At 40.8% G+C, this 23,610-nt stretch overlaps 1 protein-coding gene across 10 annotated transcripts in view; it reads right to left on the minus strand.

Moving 5' to 3' along the window:
- The window catches only part of THRB (thyroid hormone receptor beta), a 170,151-nt gene that overhangs the window by 130,543 nt on the left and 15,998 nt on the right, over positions 1-23,610 (minus strand). For 2 of the 10 annotated variants that reach the window (XM_062607195.1, XM_062607196.1), the window contains exon 4: positions 9,799-9,870. The exons of the other annotated variants lie outside the window; for them this stretch is intronic. The gene's annotated coding sequence lies outside the window, so the exon portion shown is untranslated. The remainder of the gene's footprint in view (positions 1-9,798; positions 9,871-23,610) is intronic. 10 annotated transcript variants of the gene reach the window in all.

Consider the following 23,610-nt stretch of genomic DNA (forward strand, 5'->3'; position numbering starts at 1 on the left):
CATGACACATCCAGAATGCTTATTTTTTTCCCCCAGTACTTCTTCTAATAACTGAGTTGGTGGTGCCATGTTCTGCTTGGGATGGTGGATGGCAACCACCACACTTGCACACTGGAATGAAGCTGGTAAGTCCATCCAAAATTAAAGTAAGAAAGTTCTATGAAAGCAGAAGTTTAATGACTGCATCAAAGAAGGAAAAAATATAGTGAACTAGTCTGTAAATTGGGGGCTTTATCTTTCATTTAAAGATTGTTTTTTGCTATATTTCTTTCTTCTATCTTTTTCTACCTGTATGACACATGCCTTCATTTAAGTCCCATGTATAGCACATGCCCCAGTAAAATGTCCCAATGCAGTCCAGAAGTGTGGCACTGCATGGTTTGTGCAAGGAGTATGTCCTTAAGCTCTGCATACATTTTCAAAGCTATGAAAAATAACATAAGAATAAATAAAATGGAAATTGCCAATTGTAAGTCAGTGAAAGCAAGCTTAGAGAGTACTTTCTTCTTATTTATGGTAAAGATTTTAAGGAGTATTGTACAACATCGTATAATCATCAGGCCAGCAATTCTGCTGCGAAGTGTTTTTCAAATGGCAGTTCTGGTTGCCAATGTAAGGACTAGACAATGAAACAGAAACAGGTATTTCTAACAGGGGCTTGGAAAATGTCTCCCTATGCCCAGTGCATACAGCAAATATAAACCTTCACTGAAACACAGTTTAAGTAATGTCTGCAGCTGTCTAACTTCTCTTCATCATTTGTGGTGGGGTGGTGGTAAACATTGCTAGCGACGATGACATCATTTGCTAGTGATAACCAACCATGACTAAATTCTAAACAGTGTTGAATCAAGATCTTCTGGCTACGCTAACAGGACAAAAGCCTTAAGGCATGATATTTGCTTTATTTTCTGGAGCTAAGGCCAAGCATGCTGAAATGCCAGAGTTTTTTGAGAGGTGGAACTGGGTTAAATTGTGATTAACAGACAAACTGGAAGATTCAGACATTTGTTTAGTAACTATGCAATAATGTCTCAAAGTCAATGTGCTGCAATTGCCTTTTATGTTTATTTCTACAAAAGGAGATCAGAAAAAAAACATAAAATCTATCCAAGTAACCAAATTCAAAACTGAAGTCATGCGCGTTGAAAACTTCTGAATGCACAATCAGCAGGAAAGGGTAAAGTGGTATTTTCCCCATTTTGGATGTTCCATTAAAAAGGGCTTCATTTATATTTCTGTATTTTCAGAAAGACTGCGGTATTTGCTTGCTTTCTCCCATCAGTATATCACAGATAATACTCAGCTGCCAGGTTTATGAGGTATTTGCAGTTGTAACTCAACAGACAAATCCTTTGTTACAGAGAACAAATAATGGGGATTTACAAAGCTGTAATTACACTGAGAGGCTTTATGCATAAGGCTATATTAAAAGAAATACTATAACAAAATACCTTTTTTTAAAAATTCCTCTGAGCATTATCACCACTTACACTAAGGACAATTTTGTAATGTTACCATGAAAGGGATTTTAAATGCATGTCATCTCTAAAGGATGCCTGCAGCCCCTGCCAAGCTCTCCTACACAGGCTGATCTTAGCAGCATATACCTGTTTTACGGTTAGCAAATGATGACGAATGAGCAAGCAAACTTTTAGCCCACAGCAATAAACCACACTAAAGGTAGATGCACTCCAGCAACCGGGCAAAGCATGTCAGCTACTGCAAGTCTAGGCAGTGAAACAGGAGCAGAGACCAAGAGGTGGTATCTGCAGTCCCCAGCAACTGACACTGAGAAGCTGCATGGTTGCCTGATGAGCACAAGCAGAAAAGCTGACCTATGAGCCCACTCTGGCTACACATCAGGCCACCAGCACATGACTGACAGTGCATCAGCTGAGTAACACACCACTAGAGACAAAGACCACGTTCTTGTCTTTGCACTGGTCCATTCAGAGGGACCTTGTGTGGTGTGGCTGACATGCTGGAGCGAAGGGATGCCATCTAGAGAGGCCCTGACATGCTTGAGAGGTGGCCAATGCCAACCTCATGAAGTTCAACAAGGCCAAGTTCAGGGTCCCACACCTTGGTCAGGGCAACCCCAAGCACAGCTACAGGCTGAGTAGAGAACAGATTGAGAGCAGCCCAGCCCTAAGGAGGACTTTTGAGGTACTGGGTGACAAGCTCAACATGGGCCAGCAGTGTGCGCTTGCAGCCCATTCTGTGATTCTGAGAAAGGAACTCGGACACACAGAAAAAGTATGCCATAGTCCATGGTGGATGCAGCCTCTATTTTGGACTTTCTGCTTCACCAGAAGTCTCCTGAGGACAGGCACTCCCTGCATACAAGAGACTTGTGGCTAGCTCGGTGGCTTTCCCCTGTGCAACATACCAGTTACAGTTGTGTCTGAGGATGCTGTGAAGCAAACTGCCAGCCAGCCTGTCCCAAGACTAGAGAAACACAAAGATGACTTCAAGCACTCCACTGTCTACATGAAAGAGGATGTAATGCTTCACTTCAATGTATTTCATGAACAGAACATATCTGAGAAGTTATTTTCAATATGGTGCACATTCTTCATTCAGTTACCGATGGCTACCACAATTTCTGCTCTTGTTCTGGCAGGCAGACTTATGCATCTCCTCACAATAAAACACTGAGGTGGGAATCACAAAAAAAAAGTTAAGACATTTTGTATGAATTTATCCTGAGATTCTTTTGATTCTTCTGGCTTATTACAGAAAAAATGGGAGAATCTGACTGTTATCCAAGAAACTATATTGGATAAAACTGACATTTCTTTCCCAAACCTCTTCTCTAAGATCAGTGATTCATTATCATAGTTCAAATTTTGCACATAATTAATTATCAGTGGGCAGCAGCATGCAGAGTATAATTATGGATTTTCAAGGTTACCCTTGAACACAGCAGAACAGTTGCTAGCAGTATGTATGAAAAAAATCGACCAGTTTATTATTAATTTCTTTGATAGAGACAGGCACTACAATTAATTAGATGGTCAAGAGAAATCCGGATCCAGTGCCACAGATGTCAATACTATGAGTAATATGTCTCCCATGTAGAACCTTTTTCTAATATATTAATTACAATGTTTTCAGCTCTGGCACAGATCTCTGAACCAGACATGGCACAGGAATGCAGTGCAGCATCAATGCACAGGCAGAAATAAAGTGGTATGGGGCACGTGCAGCAAACTCGTGGCACAAGGGGGCTGAGTGGTCCTGATTTGACAGGAGGGAGGAATGGGCAGCATCACTATCCCTCCGTGTTTTGACACCACAGAGCTGGAGCCAAAAGGAGATGCTCAAAGCCTGCTGGTAGAGGAGAAGGGCAAGGAAGGTACAAGTAGAGAATACGCGGGAGAGGCAGAGGTTCAGTCTTCCACCCTCATCGCTATGATGCATGATTCCATGTCCACAGGGGATATTAGACACAAAATACCCTACTTTCTCTTTTCTTTGATTTGTTCATGTCCTGGGTTCAGCAGTAGCAGTCATTTTTCTCCTCCTTGGTAGCTGGTGCAATGCAGTGTTTTGACTTTCAGCTCGGGAACAGTGCTGATAACAATGATGTTTTGGTTTGGCCAAGGACTTTGTGAGCCTCATGCTCTGCCAGGGAGGAGGGGAAGCCAGGAGGAAGCAGAGACAGGACACCTGACCCAAACTGACCAAAGAAGTATTCCATACCACAGCACGTCATGCCCAGGAGGTAACGGGGAGTTAGCCAGAAGGGCTGGGAGACTGCAGGGTTGGAGGAGGTATCGGTCGGTGCTTGGTCGGGCTGGGAGGAGTGAGTTATCGGTTGGCTGGTGGTGAGGTGTTGTATTCTCTTCCCTTGTTATTTCCTTTATCATTGTTATTATTGGTGGTAGCAGCAGTGATTTGTGTTATGCCTTAGTTACTAAACTGTTCTTATCTCAACCCGTGGGAGTTGCATTCTTTTTGATTCTCCTCTCCGTCCCTCTAGGAGTAGGGGGAAGGAAAGGGGGGGGGGGGTGTGTGAGTGAACGAGTTACCTGACTGGGTTTAAACCACGACAGTTCAGAAAAGGTTTTCGAATTTGTTTTGTTTCATTATAAGGAAGGAATTCTCTTCTCCAAATGCATCATGAGTAAAATATGACAAAGCAACTGAATATTGCAATCCCACTGTCCATGCAGCTGACAATGGCAATGGAGTAAATCTGCATTTTTCATTTTAAAGAACAAAGAATTTTTGTTTCATATAATATTTCAACATTGTCTGGGCTGATTGGGTATTTTTTTCAAGATCAATCTATGATTTGGGATTGGTCATATGCACTATGGAATGGAAAAACTCTGTAACTTATCTGAATCATTATTTTATTTTGTTCTCCCATGGTTCCAATTGTTCATTGTTAATCAGATCCAGCCATAACATCTTATTCTGCAAAAGGCATACTCTGCTTTAATCAAAATCTTGGACGGCATTTTGGACAGGACCTTTAACAACTTGGATAGAATATTCTGGGGTTTCCTCACCGATAAAGAATCAAACAATTAACTATGAACATGTCTTGCACAAATGCTGACAGTTAACAGGTTATTTTGATGAACATTTGCCTGTTTCACGGAACTACTTTCAATTTCCTTGCATTTTTTTACCTGGTTTCTTCACTCAAAACAATAATGAACTGTAAACCTGCCCTGCAGGATGCATCAACGATGAACTCTAAAGTAACTTCATAATTTCTCATTTTATGCTATGCTGAAAAGTGATGCCATAAACACAAAAGATGACTGCGACAGTCTCATCTATTTGAAATCAGAACTTTTTATTTATGATGTTCGAGGGATTTTCCCCATTGTTTTGGCAGTAAACAGAAATGACCAGTGTTCAGAAATGAAACACACCAACAAGCTCATACTTACGTCTTCATAGATGTATTCTGGTGATTGATTCAGATTATCCTACGAAGCATTTACTGGTAAAAAAAGTTCTGAAAAATGTCTCTTTGGCAGGTACAAACACAGCACTCTGCTTTTTCCTATCAATAAGCAAATTGTCCTTCAGTGGCACCTTTGATTTTGGTACTGCTTGCAGTTTTACATTTTGACCTGTTAGATTTAGCCAGCTCTTTGATGTCAGGCAGCTTACCGACTTCTTCCCTGCTGTCATCCCCCACTGCAGCCTCAAGAAATCATAGACTGACAAACTGATGTCTGCTGTTCCCTAATGACTTGTTTGTAGCAGCTCCGTCACCAACTAAAAGCAAAAAAAAAGAAAAAGCAGCACTGTTCATTGTCTTTGTCAGCCACATGGACAGTGGGATTGATGCATCCTCAGCAAGTTTGCTGATGACACCAAGCTGTGTGGTGCAGTCGACATGCTGGAGGGAAGCAATGCCATCCAGAGGGACCTGGATAGGCTTGAGAGGTGGCCAGTGCCAAACTTAGGAAGTTCAACAAGACCAAGTGCAAGGTCCTGCACCTGGGTTGTCTGAGAGAGATGGGCTTGCTTCTTCAGCCTGGAGAAGAGGACAGCCCAGGGAGACATTAGAGCAGCTTCCAGTATCTAAAGGGGGCCTAAAAAAAGCTGGAGAGGGACTTCTTACAAGGGCATGCAGTGACAGGACAAGGGGGAATGGCCGCAAACTGAAAGAGGGTGAATCTAGATTAGACATTAGGAAGAAATTCTTTATTGTGAGAATGATGAAGCACTGGCACAGGTTGCCCAGAGGAGCCGTGAATGCCCCATCCCCAGCCAGTGTTCAAGGCCAGGTTGGACGAGGCTTTGAGCGACCTGGTCTAGTGGAAGGTATCTTTGCCTGTGCCAGAGGGGTTGGAACTGGATAATCTTTAATATCCCTTCCAACCCAAACCATTCTGTGATTCTATGAAACAGCCACTAAATGAGTCAGTGTTGTACAGACTGTAAAGAGAAAATTACAGAGGATCCTGTTACCCATCTAGCATTGTCTAGAGCTTAGGAAACCAAAATCGTAATAGCTTATAGCTATGTACCTACACCATCTGCCTGACTGTAGTACATAAAGTAGCAAAATTTAACACAGTGTCTAGCCATCCATTATCCCTGCTTGCCTTCCTGTTGCAAGAACATAGGCAATAATGCAACTGTTTTATAATAAATTACATTTTAAAAGAAATTATAATATCATCACATCACATCATTTAATTACAGATAGATGTAATTTTTTTGTTTGTCTTAATCTTCTAACTTTCAGGTAATGAAAAGCTTTCAGTAACAGACTGAAATCTCATAAGCTCCATTTGCACATAAGAGCACTGATTTTGGATGACTGGTCATTTCACTGACAAACAGAGATGTTTTTAATGGAACCTTGTTTCCAGTAAGAACTGAACACCATATTTCAGATGGTTTAGGTTATGCGCTCTAAAATGGCCTTATGCCAAATTCATTAATCACTTTTGGAAATTAAAGATTCTGTATCTAGTAACAAAAAGCAGCAAAAAAATAAATTCCTTCACTACTATCAGAGCAGCACCCTAATTTGGAGAAAATGAAAATCCCACTTTGGCTGGTTTTTATCCTAAAACAAAACACCACAGGAAAGAGTTTCAACTGACAGGAAAAATGAAAGTTGAAGGAAGAAAACAAACACAAAAATAATCCTCTTTCTTACATGGAGGGGTGGGAGGGGGAATTGTGTTGTAGATTTCTCACAAATTAAGTAAGTGTGGCCTCTGTTTTAGAAGAAAAATCAAAACAGTAGTAACATAAGCTTGTCTACTTTTATTGATATGGTGGTTATGTATGACACATCATCCCTTTTCAAGCACTGTGCTTCTAGGCGTTAACACCAAACATGTATTTCTGTCACTGAATATAAGGGCCAAAAAGGGTCAAAATCCCAGATTTACCCAGCAGAAGTACCATAAGCAGCAGCTTTTCTTGCTTGAAGAATTGTCATTTCAAAACTCTTAAGATTCTGCTTCACCGTGAATTTACATACAATTGCTTGTGTTGCACAGCACAAAATACCGCATTCATGTGAAAAGACACTGAAAAGCAGAGACCAGTGGGACAGCATCCTGCTTCTTTTATGCACAACATTTATATTCATAATTCCTAGCGAGTTCTACAAAGTAACTGGCAGACATAGACTTTGGGGAAAAATACCCCTCAACATTGTGTTGGTTTAATGCTACAGCACCAAAGACAGCAGCTCTATATGCCAGCACAGCAGGAAAAGAACTCAATTGCTTTTAATAGACAAGCGTTTAGTGCAACTAGCATAATCTGCAGTGACATTTTCCCATGTCTATTATGTAAGTCGAAAGCTAAACTTTTGCTTTTATACAGCATATTGCCTATCTCCAACACAGTGCCTTATCAACTTTCTCTCCATTTTTAAGATATTTTAGTAGCAAAAGAGGGGGGACTTAGCCCATTTTTGAGATTCCTTCTAGAACTCCTCTTTTCTTCTGTTCTGTGTTTATAGCCATGCAGACATCAATTCAGACAGGCTTCAATAGGAAATGTTATTTTGTTAGTTATCATGGTGCACATTCCTTGCCTAACAACCTCCCTGAAAAGTTTAACTCTCTATGGAAAATAACTTAAAAGGTAAAGAATAACCCAAGAAATTCCACAAAGAAAAACTGGGAATTAAAAAATCAAGGACAGTCAATCCATTTTACCAGTGTCATTCATTCCCTAACACCTCTTTTTCTAAATTTCAAGGAAAAGATGAAAAAGCAAGGAAATGGGGAGTTAGAGCCATCACCATTTTTACATCCCAGGCATCATACAGAGTGTGGGAATGTCTACCTTCATAGCAGCAATTATCCTTGAAAAGATTTTCAAAGTAGCATACAACAGCAGACTGGGAACTGCCCACAAAAAGGGCAAAACAGATAATGACAGACCTGCTCTGGTAAACCATCAGCGTATAACTCCAAGATATTTACATTAATAGCTCCTTCCCAGTCTTTCTGTCCATCTATCTACTGTTATTTGCCTCACTTCTGCTGGTATCTTAATCCTAACCCTTTCAAGATAGGCAGCTCCAATAGACTGGCTTGTTTCTAATGTACTTTGGTAGACAAATACAGCTCTTTAAGTGCTAACAAGTCTGCATATTTAGGATTCAGTACTCAAGGAAGCGAGTGATTAAAATCTAGTGATTTCGCAAGACGAGTTCATAAGGGCTATAAATACAGCACATAGCATCAAAAGACCTCATCAGCCAGACATCTGAGTATCAGAAGGAGATGCAAGGCTTAAAAAAAAGATCAACGCTTCAAAAACAACATACCAAATTGATTAAGCAACACTGGAAGAATGAGTCCTACAGGAGACATTTTATTGTGTATATATGCCAAACATGTTTATGATTTCTTTTAAAAGACCTATCTTGCATTACCCTGATAGTACCAGATAGCTTGTGTCACGCCTGCCTTCCCACACTGTGTATCCCACAATAAATAATGCTGCATGCATTAGACAGATGTCCCTTCCAGGAACATAACACCTCCTGAAAGGGTACTAAAAATGTCCTTACTCTGCTGCTTTCAGAGCCAGACGATGAGCAGAGACCTCTGACCTTCTCAATCTGAGGCATGAACATACAGAATATAAGCGCAGAGCTTGCTGCACTATCTTCAGGTGCAAGAGAAACCACTTGACCAGCTCTGATGACCATGATGCAGCCTGGAAATCTCCCTCTCTTGAAGAAGAACTGCACATTTGCTGAACCATGCTGCTGATGCTACCATGTGTATCTGATGGAAAGCTGCCTCTGCATGCAACCTTCTGGCAGGAGCACTGAGGTGGATGTAGCAGCCGTGGTGCTAGCTCCCTGAGCACCCTGGGGTGGTCTACATAGGCAGTACTGATGCCCAGCACTCATCTGACAAAAAGCCTTCCCGCAGACAGTGCATGAGCCTGCCTGTGAGCTCCCCAGCGACAGCACTGGAAGAGTTTGGAAAAGCATTACGTGAGGAGGACAGAAATCCATGAAACTGCTAAAACCCCCCCCCTCAGAAACCTCACAATGCTCATGCAAGGAGCAGTGACTGGAATTTCATATATAAAATATACCATCTACCCTATACCAGGCAATGCTCTCTGTCTTTCACTGAGATTTTGTACAGGGGCTGAGAAGACTGCCTATGCCCACCAGCTGAGCAGACTGCAAAACCAGCAATGGACGATGCTCTGCCCTTTGTCAGAAAACAGTTGCTGAATGGGGAAAGCAACGGGGGAAAATCAGCCTTAAGCTGTCCCAGCACAAAGGGACTTTTTTCCTCATTACAGCACAATAAAATGGGGTGGGAGAGCACTGTATTTCCATTTAGGTTTTTTTGAGTTTGCTTTCTTCTTTTATTTCTCAAGCTAGCAGGGCTGAGAACAACCTTGTATTTACCTGGCAGACCCAGCTGCGGGCAGGGCCCTCACATCACAGCAGTGCTACTAACGTTTTTCCCACTAATTATTTTTGCCCGATTTCCTATTCTCTAGATTGAAAAGCAAGGAAGAGCTCCAAACACTTAATGAGGATGCCTCTTCCTATAAAGAATTACTCAGAAAAACTGCAATTCAGAATCAGTAAAGCCTCACGTCTTTTCTACAGAGCCTTTTTGAGTCTTCTATGCAGAGGAGAGTTTTTAATCAGGCAGCAGAAAGGGAAGGGCTTTCCATCTGGTGATTTTGAAATTCTTGGTCAAAGGTTAACCTGATTTTTAACCTGATTGTACAGAAAATCTTGGAGGCTGAAAGAACACAGGTGTAAAGGCTGCCCTGAAAGTAAAACTTCGGAGGGACATTACCAACCCGAAACCAGGCAATGAAGGCACATAAGGCCTGTACTACACCTTTCCTCACTCTCGGCTTCACAGACAGATCCTAAGGAGTCAAAAGGCAAAGTCCATTTCAGTAAGTTTAAAACATAATCAGACTTCTCTGGTTGGCAGCACCAAAGGGAGAAAGGCAGTTCTACTAATTAAGATCTGAACTTCTGCTTCAACTTGAGTTTTTCATGATGTTACTGGATATAACATGGTACTCATTCATTATAGGGTGCAGCACCCGCAGGGCAGTGAGTAATGGTTTTACTCCTACTTCAGTACTGGCAGCAGCATGTTGGACTGAAAAATGAACCTCTATTTCCTATCTATTTTTATAATCAGTTTATCTATCATCTGCTTAATTCTTACCCCCATATGCACAGTAGAAACAAAACATTTAAGTCTCAGTACTACCCTGAAATACATTCACAACACTGCCATTGACTCAGCTAACCAGAGACACTGACTTGTAACCGAGGACAGCATTTGGCCCCAGACAGCACAGCTGTATTCTATATGAAAAATTCATGAGCTAAATCTTTTCACTTCTTTTATAAATAGGAGACAAAACAAGAGAGTCATCACTTAGTCAGCCAGGGAATGATTCAAAAATCTAAACCTAGGATATCGTTTTTAGGAACATAACTGGCAATAAAGGCAAAGTCTATCTTCTCCTCATAACAGAAAAAAGGTAGGATTAAGTAACTTTATTTTATGCCACTTTTTTTTTTTTTCTTTCACTGATTGAAAAAGTATAAAATACCAACCAGACATAGCAGTAAGGTATCAGACACAAAATAGAGATCGCTAGTATTACATGCCCAGGTATATTTTGTTGCAGCCCTGAAGTCAGACATGTTATTGAGCTCTGGCTTATTTGGAAGCTTTCCTGTTTCTCTAAACACAACCATTATTTTTGGTATTTCATAACTAGCTCTCTATTATGAGGTGATACTAGCTGTGGAGGTGACAGCTGGCAGGAACTTTTGAATCGAAGGGTCTCTTTCTCTCACAAGATGCACTGTTTACTAAAAGATGATTACCCATGAGTAAATAATGAGTCATGATATCCTTAAAAAAGCAAACACACAGAGTTAAAGAATAATTTCTAACATGGGTAAACAGCACAGAAAATTGAATCACTTATGTGCACTTTCCCTAATATAGTGTAAAAAACTATAAGGGCTATAGAAAATAACCACAATTAGATAAAACTATGTTATAAGAGCTTGGAAAAACTCTCTCTTTTCATATGTCTGTAAAGCATCATTTACAGACATACAAATAACTAAATGCAGTCTTAAATACATGCAGGAACAAACGGAAGAGGGATTTTGGGTTGGCTTTCACAACACAAACGCACCATGGTAGTTCTGTCATTCCTGATGTGTTACTGCACTACCCTTATGAACAGTGCAGACCATTGAAACACAATGTATTGGCAATCAGGCAGGAAACCAGGACTGCACATCATCTAACACTGTAATTATAACATGCAGGTAAACTGCTCATTTTTACTGCATGTTCTCAGACCATTTCCCAGCACTTTGAGAATTTGCTGCTGGGGAATTCATCGTCAGACAATCACTGACAGTGGTGAAGTACTCTCCCCTCTATTATTGCTACTTCCATACTCATTTCTAATGCTATTATATATATTTCTGAATTCACCGTTAGGCTCCAAAAGTTCCTCTGGGGAATATGACATCAGAATGAAGATTATGAAAAATATGCTTATACCACATCCATTTGAAAAACTGTTTATGTGTAAGGACTTTGCTTACGCCACTTTGCCCCATCCATTTTGCACAGCCTCCCAGACACCAATAAAGCTCATCAGCAGTTTTACAATCAAAATTAAATGGAAACTGGTGATCCTTGCGACATCTCAGCAGCTGACAGTGGTGGCTCTGGAGTGACAGCAAGAGTTAAAAACCATAAACACGCTCTACTGTAACTGTGCCTTTTCACATAACCTTCTGAAGTGTTTATCTGTAAGGACTAAAGCAGAACAACCTGGACTGTAAAGAAAAAAAATAAAGACAATCAATCAGATTTAAGGACAATAAGGAATTATGTGAAGGCAGGAAAAAACATGTACCTAACCTGTTTTCTTTGTGAACACTGCTGAACTTGAAAAAGACCCAGACTGAAACTTGAAATGCATGTTGTACAAATTTTAGGATTAACGCTCTTTACTTGACATGTTATAATCTGAAATCAAGGAAGAGAGGATATATGTGAAAAATTCATGAGGATGAAATAGTCACATTAGATTTCTTTGGGAAGTTGGGAAGTATTACCATGGTACTCTGTTCAAAGCTGGGTATGGCCACCACAGACTGGGGAGTGCTGCCCAGCTGGGGTACCAAGCAACTAACGGAACATATACCATACCTGGTAGTTCTGACATGAAGACTAGAATTCTTTTTCCACTTTCTTCCCTGTGTAATTTTGCTAGCATATTGGTGTTGGAATGTAATCCCTCCTCTTTGTCCAATCTACAATGTCTATATAGTTATTCACAGTTCAGTTTTTTGAAGATATGTGATTTTAAATCACAAGTTTCTAAGAAGTTGTGATAACATTTTAAATAGCATGTTTTAGAGAAGAACCGGACAGCTAGTGAGATGGCCAACCACCGAACAGAGCGCACAGCTTGTCCTAAAAGGTTCTTAAATTCAGACACTTACACTTCTGAATCAGGGTCACACATAACCTGCAGTTCTACGAGGTACTCCTTTTTTGGCTGATTGATGATTGTTAGGATCACTGAAAAGGCACGGAGCAGCTTTAGCTACCACTGATCATAACAGAAAAGATGCCACTTCTCCAACAACAATCCATCAAACTTAAAACACTACTATAAAGGAAAGTAAAAAAAAGACGGGTGCAATCAAGGGTACTTCAACTAGAATAAAGACCCCTTCAGGGCACTTTAACTGCCAGTCTGCAGCCTAAAGGGAAAATGAAATAAAATCTAAAATGGCACATGGTGCTTACAAGATTACATACACCTACACCAGGCAAATATAATAGAATCCTATTTTTCCTGTGTTTTGATTTATATTATATTAATTATATTATTAATTAATTATGAGTAATTAAGAAAAAATATTACTCTAAACCCAGGAAGTTCTTCAAAGTATTTTCCCTTTTTTTCTTCTCGTGATGTAAATGGTCCGTATTCTTAATGTTGTTATACCACAGTTAAATTACATCAGAGGCATTATTTAGTGTTCAGAATCAGAACATCTGAAACTATGAAAAATAATCATATAAGAGGGGACTTCAGTAGCTGCCTATCCCTCATTCTATCAAAGTTGTATCATTCCATATTATACAGCTGCTGGTGCTTTATACACCTTAAGATTCCTATCGATCACTTCCAAGCTGATAACACAGGGAACAAACTCTTCTAATAGATCCCTCTGCTAAAATGAAAGAAAACAACCCAAACAATCCACTTTCACTTTTTTCAGTTACCTTTTCCAACTACTTTCAGCCATGTGTCACCAATATACACGTACAGCCACTCTGCAGACTTTGGTCATGTCATTTTCCTTTCGCTCTATTATTTTCCAGCTCCTCCCTGAACTCTCTGCTGTTTAATCTCTTCTGGTCAGAAAAAATAATAAGTAACTTTGGTACACAAAAGGGAACGCAATGTTCTAGGACTGGGCTTATGTGAGTTGTAGGAAAATGGTACAAATCTGAGAAGAGCTGGGATTGCTGTAGCATGACGTCATGACCTCTGTTTACAGCCGTAAATGATACTGGCAAAGTGACAGCGTCCTGCATGACCCTGTGTTGTATTATTTTTTCCCTGTTTTTATTATTGCTGTGCCTGTCTTTGCTTTACTGACTCTAGTTACTTTGTCCAATTTGACAGCGGTCTAACCAAACACGCATTTCTCCTACACGTCCAAGTGGAAGACCCAATTTTACTGTCAACACAGCCAGATCAAAGCAGCTAACCTGTTATCAAAACATCAAGGCCAACGCCCTAATAATGTCCTAATTTCTTATGTTAACCCAAAAGATAAAATTATTTTTAATTAACAACGGGTAATTCAGCAGAAATGTAACTTGAAGGTAAGCACTGACAGAAAATGAAATTTATTGACTCAAAAATAAAATGCATTTACTACCAGAAATTCAGCTACTAATCCCCAAAATGCTCAAAATACATGTGCTATACTGTTACCCAGAGATAACAGAAGAGTACAGTATCTTAATTCAGTAGGTTTTGTTATATTTGTTGAATTACATCATTTGATTAGAAGACATTAGCCTGGATTAAAAAGGGAAGAGCATTAATTACTTTAAATATTAATACCACTGGCTAACTGACCTATAAAGGTACAAGGACTCTTATACTGAGTTTTCACAAACTTTTGCCAAGTTTTTCATAAAGATATCAGTAAACAAGAAATACAACAAAATTCACTGAGACTCTGTATTACATCACAAACAAAACCCCGAACAGGTGATGCAGCAAAAGTCTTTAGACAAACAAACAAGAGCATGGTATAAATTTAATCCCTAAATCAAGATATTAGGCTTGCCATACATACAGCTGCAGATGGCTGGGTATACTGACTCCAAATGAAGCACTGTAGATAAAATTACTTCCACCTTAAAAACACACTGTAAGCAGACCATTTTGCTCACAAAATCTGTTGAACTTTGGGAAACGGTGAGCTTGTATCACCTACCTTTACTTTTGCCCTTCTCATTTCCCTGGCAGTAATAACCACAGAAGGTAATCTCATATTAAGTTTTATTTTGGAGTCCTGACCCCTGATTTCAAACACTGAAGGAAGATGTGTATTTATGAAACTTACATAATGTCGACTGAATTTCAAAAATCACTGTTGGGATTGTAACTTCTTCTTTCTGACATAAATGCTTCTGAGCATCACTTAAGGTCAAAATCTGCCTTTGATATTCACCAAGACTTTTTCATATGGAAATGAGACAGTAATTCCACCACTTTGCTATTATTAAAAAGGTAGCTCATTCACTATTAGGAACATTACTGAAGAAAACACATCCAGGTAAATTAGCAGTAAAGTATCACAAAGTCTGCAGGCATCTGCGGGCTATAAGCTAGCAGCTCAGATCCGCTACGCTGATACAGTATATAAAAGGAGTAACACCAGACATCACAATTTCTGACTCAAAAAACACCCATCCAAACACACAAAAAGCACACAACAAACACGAATCCCCAAAGATTACCCTTAATATGGACAAGCTCAGCAAAACTAAGCATTTGAACTGTAACTTCTGATCCGCCCATCTGCTTTCCTCACTTAGGCCTGCTCTCCAGATGGGAAAACAGGTGAGGTCTTCAATTACTCATATGTCACTCTGTAGTTTTGCCCACACCTTTCTTCCTGTTACACCATCACCCAACTGTTGGGAAATGCGGATCTCCTAACAGAGATTGCAGCTCTTAACCTTCACATGGCAACAGGTAAAGCGTAGCTCTATTCTATCCCATGCCTCGCAATATCTGCCAGGCTGAATCTCCCGAATTCTTCACAGCTGCTGCTCTTTCTGGGTTTAAATACTTGTTCTCTTAAAGAAATAAAAAATGACAGTGAGGTTTTCACAATACTAATTTGCAAATTGTTTCAAGCTCTTTTAGATTAGATTACTTTCCAAAGCAAACACAGTAATACTATACTACTCTCGTTTCCCAAACACAGCCTGCCTTATGACTGTGCAGCACACGCAAGACTTTTGCTTCTTTCCGCTGACAACGCTCACAAATGGCTTTCACTGACTTCAGGAGGTCTTTGCAAAAGTGCAGGATGTTCCAGTCATCCAAAGCTACTTAAAGGAGCAAGACCTAAAGAAATATTGACAAGATTAGGCATAATGTATCAGGAAACTCTCAGCTACAAAACATTAAAAAGATCAGACTACAGATTTGATCTTGTACATCTGGATTTATGAATGGTAAATATCTGCCTTTAAATATTTTTCCTGCACCACCAATTAATTCAGCTGCAGATTTATGATCATCAAAACGGTCTACAGCTATATCTACACAGACACATTTTGAAGAGACTGAGCTCAAGTTATAATTTGGCTTTGAGTTGAACTTCACAAAGGGGAGTCCAAGCTTTTCATCTTATTTCATGCTATGCTTGCCTGGACAGCAAGCAATTTCCTGTCAGCAAGCCACTTCCCCTTTGCCTTCTATCTCCAAGGTAAACTGCTGACAAACCTACCTGCTAGTCCTCATAAGCTGACGAAATAAAATATGTGAAAAATATTGAGAAATAGAAGGCTTTTAGAAAAAAAAAAAAAAAGAAGCCTGCAGTGTTGTTGCAAAATAAGGGTTAAACTGATGTGAACTTGTATTATGGGCATGACTTTTCAGCTGCCATTTGTGGATGAACTCAAGCTATGAGCAAAGGTAAGGAGATTTACATGCCTTGGCTGCCAGCCAGCGTCCACATTGGTCCCCACAGGGCTGCCTTGTGAGTAGGTGCATTAGCAAAGGGAGAGGGAAGACTGTCTGCTTGAGCTCTCAGGTTTTGTGGCTGAATTACATCACTTTCTTGCTTGCAGAACTCGGGTTTCTTGCTGGAGAGACACATAGCCCAAAAAATGAGATCTCTGGAAAAGCTCCATGGAGCCAAATAGGCAGTAAAGGTCAAGGGAGGGGGGAGGGCAAGGGTTCATCAAGCAGTTTGCTTATGTAAATTTGGCTTTTTATGCTTACAATCCCATGAGCAAAGCATGATCAGAAAATGACTCCTAAACAGCAGCCAAGTCCTGGCTATTTTTATGCCCATATGACTCTTTCTACGGGATCAGCGGTAATGATCTTGAGCATTGGCCCCTTATGTGCAAATGTGAGAGCATGAATCCTGGTTCTAAGTTTTAAGTAATCTCACAACTTCAGTGTGTGCATTAAAAATGCATTTAGGGCACTAATTAAAGTTACAGAGCAGCTTAAACTGTTTGTGTAGTCAGTTGCTTTCTTTTATTTTGGTATGAATTCATAATGTTTTTATTGACTCCCCTGAATTTATTAAGGGCACGCCTGGCAGACCAGCTTATTTTTCTCTACACTTCCCATTAAGTGAGTCTGTCTTAAATTATTTTCCACTTCACTCATCTCTAGCCAAGTAAACTGCAATTCCCTGTATCCGACTGCCCATTTCAAGATGATTTTCTTCAGGAAGTTTCATTCAGAGAACGGCTGAGGCTGGAAGGTGCTTCTGGAGACCTTCTAGTTTTTCCCCTGCTCAAACAGGGTCACCTGGAGCAGGCTGCTTAAGACCGTGTACACTTCAGGTTTCAATATCTCCAAGGATGGAGAAGCCACAACCTCTCTGGGTAACCTGTGCTGGTGTCCAAGAAGTCAAAACGGTCTTGCTATTTCTGCAGGCTTGGGGGGTTTGCTATATGCAAAATTTTAGACTTTTTTTCTTTCAGCTATTTGAGTTCTCCTGTTCCTTGGCACAGAACCTGAAATTTGGTAAGCAAGGCCCTTATGACAGGAATTAATCCTGCTGTCCCTGTGAAAATCTAGTCAGAAAAAGAAAACAGGGGAGAGGGGATTGCCTAGATTTGTTTGTGCTCCACAAAAATTGTTACAGTATTTGGAAAAAAAATCCATCTTGTTTCATTCAGATGCCTGAATTTACCAGCTATCAGGGATTCCAGAAGATCTGACATCTAAATACAGAAGGAACCATGCTATATATATACATACGTTTCTCCATATACATCGCTCCACACCAGGAACCAGGCACTGCAAAGAAGCCATTGCAGAGCCTTGAAGGCCAGAGGTAGAGTCCTGACTGCAGAAAAAGTGCAGCCAGGTCTGCTCTCTTCCCCAGGAGAGTTCAGGGAGCCTGCACAAGTTCAGCCCCTTGCCAGCCCACAGTGCCTGCCTCTGGGACTGCAGTCAGGCAAACCAAGGAGGAGAGGCCAGGGGAGAGCAGCTGCCTGGCACACCAACCCTAGCTCTAGGGCAGCCTGGGGAAAGCCTGCTTGTCCCCCCTCTTACAGCCACCACACCAGAACCGTGACCTGGATGAACTGGCAAGGCTCTGTCCACTCCATGTCCTCTGGTTTGGAGCTACAAACGTCCCTCACCAACAGACGCCAACAAGAGTACTCCCAAAGCCTGGCCACTGGGCACTAATCCCTTCAATCTCTCACAAAGTAAAAGAAGGGCATGATAATGAAGGATTAGGCAGGTGGGGGAAAACGCTGCAGCGCTCCACAACTGACAGGTTCGGTCATAAGCGGGTTTGACCACAAACAGTGAACACAGAAAGCACTCAGAGCTGTGCTGCAAAAGGAGGGCTGAAGGCAAACACCTGTAGGCCTGGGTAAGGAATGGGCAATGTGCCCTAAAGAGAAAGTAGGGCAGAGGAGAGAAGGAGATGGAAGCAGCAGAGGAAGGGAAGCATCATAGCCTGGCTGTCCCTCCTCCCAAGTATCCTATGCCAAAGCAAGTCACCTTATCAACATCACTGCAAGTGGGATGGGGATACCAGAAGGGCTAGCTCAGGGAACAGCTCTACAGAGAGGGTATGACCAGAGCCCCCCCTCACTCAGGAATTAGGGAATCCAGCACTTCCCTGCCCCAGGCCACACCATTCCCACCCATGCCTAACCTCTGAGCAAAGCATTCCTACCTTCACAAGATTGAAGAGTGCTTTGATAAGAGGTCTCTTGAAGAGACCACAGCAGAAGATCCTTCTGTCTCACAAAAATACTCCCACCATCCACCAACTGGAAAGGCATGGCCAGAATGGCTGCAAGCACATTCCCTGCATCCCACCAGGAGAGTAACAGTGGGTGAGATTCATCTTCCCTGGGCAGAGGATGAAAGCAAAAGGGCTTCCCACAAGGCCTGACTATCAGAACAGTCTCTGGGTTCTTCCAGAGTTCAATGGAAATGAAGACAGCTGCCATCACACAGTATCTTGTACACCAACCTACTTGATGAAAAAGGCGGTTTCGTACATTTCAGAGGTTATCACCATTTTTGACAATCTATCACGGCAGTGGTCACATACAGACACAGCAGAAATGCCAAGTAGAAGGGCAAGGGAGGGAGATGCCAAAAAGGCAGTAGGACTGGAGACATAAAAAACCAAACCAGCACCACCAAGGAACCCAACCCTCAGTAACGCAGAAAGATGAGAAGACAACAGCATAGGGTCTGGTCAACATAATGGCAAGCAGTACTCTTGTCATTGACTCATCCCTTTTGGTGGCAAGAAGACCCCAAAGGCCCCATCGAGAGAACAGCAGATGACACCAAGGACACTGCAACCCACTCTGCCAACAGCAGGCATGTGGCAGATGCCTTCTGTATCTGCCAGACTGAGCAACCAGACCAACCGACGGGACATCCTACAGGGAAATGAGGTTGAGGATGCCATCTCCATGCATATGCCTCTTCAAGAAAAGAAAATGTCTCTAGTATCTCTGTCCTATTTCTCGCAAAGGAGAAAAGTGTGAAGTATCTGAGGCAGGGGACCTTGGGGTAAAGGGAAGAAAAACTTGAATGCTAAGTTGGATAATCAGGTTAGATACCTTCATGGTGCAGAACTAAGTGATTTTCAACACAAAATTCACAAATACCCAGTGACAAACTACTGTTACATGTGTACAATAATGTGTACATAAGGTCCCCATATTCAATATAACCAGCTGCATTCCCTGTGATCTGATGTTCAGAATCATAGAATGGTTTGAGTTGAAAGGGACCTTAAAGACCACTTAGTTCAACCCCACACATACACACTCCTTTTGATGTGGCCCAGCACACAGTTCTCCTTCTGGTCTGCGAGTGCACACTGAAGCTGGCTCATGTTGAGCTTCCCATCAACCAACACCCCCAAGTGCTTCTTCTCAGGTCTGCTCTCAATCCATTCTCTGCCCAACCTGCAGCTGTGCCTGGGGTTGCCCCAACTCAGGTGTAGAACCTTGCACTTGGCCTTGTTGAACTTCATGAGGTTGGCACTGGCTACCTCTCCAGTCTGTCAAGGTCCCTCTGGATGGCATTCCTTCCCTCCACCATGTCAACCGAACCACACAGCTTGGTGTCATCGGCAAACTTGCTGAAGGGGCATGCAATCCCACTGTCCATGCTGCCACAAAAATGTTAAACAGTGCCAGTCCTAATACTGATCTCTGAGGAACACCACGTGCCACTGGTCTCCACTTCGACACTTAGCTGTTGACCACTACTCTTTGAGTGGATCTTCCAGCCAATTCCTTATCCACTGAGAGGTCCATCCATCAAATCCATGTCTCTACAATATACAGACAAGGATGTTGTGCGGGACAGCGTCAAATACTTTGCACAACTCCAGGTACATGAGATCAGTCACTCTTCCCTGATCCACCAATGCTGTCAACCAAATTTGACGGCCACCAAATTTGTCATGTATGATTTGCTCTTAGCGAAAGCATGCTGCCTGTCACCTATAACCCCCCTACTGTCCATATGCCTTATCATAGTTTCCAGGAGGATCTTCTCCATGAAGTTTCACAGTTTCAAACAAAGATAAGAGGAAGCATAGTTTTCAAACACAACTATTACTACATATGGCTAAGAACACTTAAAAGTGAAACAGTACCGTCTGTGGATTCTAAACCTTAGCTTTGTGCATATACTCAAAGATACCTGAATTAAAGTTGCATAATCAATGTGAATTTTGGTGTCTTTTTCCTTAGTGCTTGACCTTTGAAATCAGTAACTTATGGAGTTAAACAGTTTTTCCAAGTCTTCTGGCCCAACTAAGCTATTTTATTCTGGTCACATTGAGCAACTGAATAAACCATATCACTTCAGTAAGTCACATCAGTGAAACTGGCATAACATAAAACACATGCAGTTCAACGCTGCATAGGAAGTGTTCCAGGCATAATTTTCTCTCTATTTGTAGAAATAAAATTCTATTTTAATAATTAATGAAAGTAATTATTTTGTTTCAAAAATTAAATTTGCCACAAATAAGTTATAGGCTAATACTCTTTTAATGCTACGTGCGTAGGCATGTATATCCTGGATTTATATGGATATAACTCTGCGCAGAATCTTTCCCTGTTTATCTAGCTGGATAATGCGTGACACCTTATCTTTTTTAGGAGAATAAATACAATATGGAAAGTAAGACACCTAACTTATAAAAGAAAGCTCAAGACAGCCATTTCCTGAAGCCATGAACAAAGTTATTCAAAGCCTTACACAGGCTTAGCCTAAGCTAAGCCTAAAATCAGGTTGGACAGGGCTCAGAACAACATGATCTAGTGAAACATGCCTCTGCCCATGACAGCAGGGCTGGACTAGATGAACTCTAAGGATCCTTCCAACCCAACCCATGCTATGATTCTATACACTTTGAAGCACTTGCACACAAACACACCCTATTTTTAAAAAAAGATGACTGAAATATTAAAAAGAAATACAGAAATATCACAAAAAAAAAAAATCCCAACCAACCAACCAAAAATGAGAGAGCCCGGGATAAGTCAATAAACCATGGAAATAAATTTATTTTAATGTAAAGCTAGAAAGCAGATGGTAAGATGTCACATGAAGGCAATCCTACCTGTCAAGAGTGGCAATGAGGTAGGCAAATGGGCTACGAATTATAAGATTGTGCTAAAAGCCAAAGGAAAAAACAATGGTAAAGAAGAAGTAACTTCAATTTATTAGTACTTATTCCTTCCATAGGTAGGAAACCAAAAAGCAGTAGCAGCAGCACTGCATACCTGCTTGGTACAGCTTGGCAAGAGCACATGGCAAGTAGCTGGTATAGCTGAGTTAAGGGAAATAACAGTCATGGGTGGGAGGTGCAGAGTTAACAGTATACTAAAGGAAGCCAAAGTGCAAGACTAAGTCAGTGGAAGTAAGACATGAAGGTCTGCAAACCCACGAAGCACGAGAAAAGAAAAGGCACAGCATTCAAGAATGTTGTACAAATGCAGATAATGAGAGCAAACATGACACATGTCTCAAGGAAGACATCTTGCAATGCTGATGAAACAGCTGTTCTTACCCACAGAAGTGTATCTTTCTTGTATTTTAAAAAAGGTTCATCCATATGCGTGTCACTGAGATTGCAGTTACTGAGCAATTATCCAATGATCCTACTACTTATGCAGTTGACAAGCACTTCTAATTTTCTTCAAAGAGCTCCTTTATTTCCCTTACACCACAGCTGTTCCAAAGCACATCCTACAGTCAAGCAACATTGCTGCTGTACCTGTGGCTTACAGTTCATTTCTTCCAACTCCCATGAAGGAAGCAAGAAGACATCCAAACATCACTGTTAGAACAGGCAGAAATATTTAGCAGGTGAGCAAAATCAATGGCCTTCTATCTATTCTGTGTATGCATTGCAAACACATACATATTAGCAATTTGTTTCTGCATCCACCAACTTCACCCCTTCCTCATCCAGCAAAGACATTTTGACTTTAAATTCACTTGAAGAGACACTAATCTTGCCCCATTTTCTACCTTATTGTTAGGCAGTTTGACAATCAGTCCTTTTATTTCTTCCAATGGAAAACAGAACCCTAATTTATTGGATTAGGTTCACCAGAGGACAGAGAACAGCTCTGTAAGCTAGAATGATCACACTGCTTTCACGCGTATAATCTAATTATAACATAAGAGTATTTGCTAGTTTAGTTCATCAGTAAAAATCATTATGATTCTGTATACTTAAGACACTTGAGGTTATACTGTAGGTTTTTTTAAACTGTAATTTATTCCCTTATCCTTTGACTAATTTATTAAGTTTCACAAGACCATAATTTCTAACAAGCTACAACAGGTCAGAGAAAAATGAGCATTTTTATGAACAAAAGCATTCAGAATTTAACACACAGTTTAATTCTTGCATTTTAAAAAAAAACCTCCAACATTATATTTGCTTATAATTTCATCCTATACAGTTGCAGGCTGCACACACTTCAGCAGCATGACCACAAACTGACAAAGCTAACAACAGAATCAAGTTTTCCAAACAACTTTTTTCCTTGCATTGTCCCTCTACCATAACCATGTTTAAATAAAATAGTGATGAGTAGTGGAAAGAATCTCGTTCACGTGTTGTGAATTAAATGAGAGAAACAACTTAGCAAGACTTAATTACTTTATTCAGAATGTCCTCTTGGACTACATACAACCAATGAAATAACAAAGAATTGAAGAGATACAATTCTTTAATCATTACACAGAAATTATATTTATTTATAGTCTGCCCTTGATTTTTCTAACAACAGTTCTCATAATACATGCACTGCTCAGTTAGCTGTCCCTGTAAAACATGTAAAATCCTACCTCATCCCTGAGAAGACAGTGTGCTGCATTGCACAATGGCAAGTTTAAAAGGCATCAGAAGCAGTATTGCCACACTAATGGCCATGTGAATTATTCTACTTTTTATCCCATCAAAGACAGGGTAAATTAACCCAAGCAGACCCCTGGAATAACATACCTCTACTGCATTTTCCAGTACAGATTTCCTCAGCCACCTCAGAGGCCTTACTTTCAGTTAGGCAGATAGAGGGAGAGTACTTTCGTGACTTAGCAGAATTCTGCTGTCCTAAACCTGAAGAGCTACTGAAAAGCATGCATTTATTTATGCGAATGGGGCCATGCAGGAGAGAATGTAGGACTGTAGATGTAGCTATTTCTGAAATCTGGAAAGGAGGGAACAAAGACAAACAGTGGAAATATTAAGATAATCTTCTGTGATCAGTCCTGTCTGATGGGAAATTCACAAATTCT

This window comes from Pezoporus occidentalis, unplaced genomic scaffold, assembly GCF_034315485.1.
Source record: "Pezoporus occidentalis ecotype Australia unplaced genomic scaffold, CSIRO_AGI_Poc_V1 ctg120, whole genome shotgun sequence".
NCBI classification, from domain to species: domain Eukaryota; kingdom Metazoa; phylum Chordata; class Aves; order Psittaciformes; family Psittacidae; genus Pezoporus; species Pezoporus occidentalis.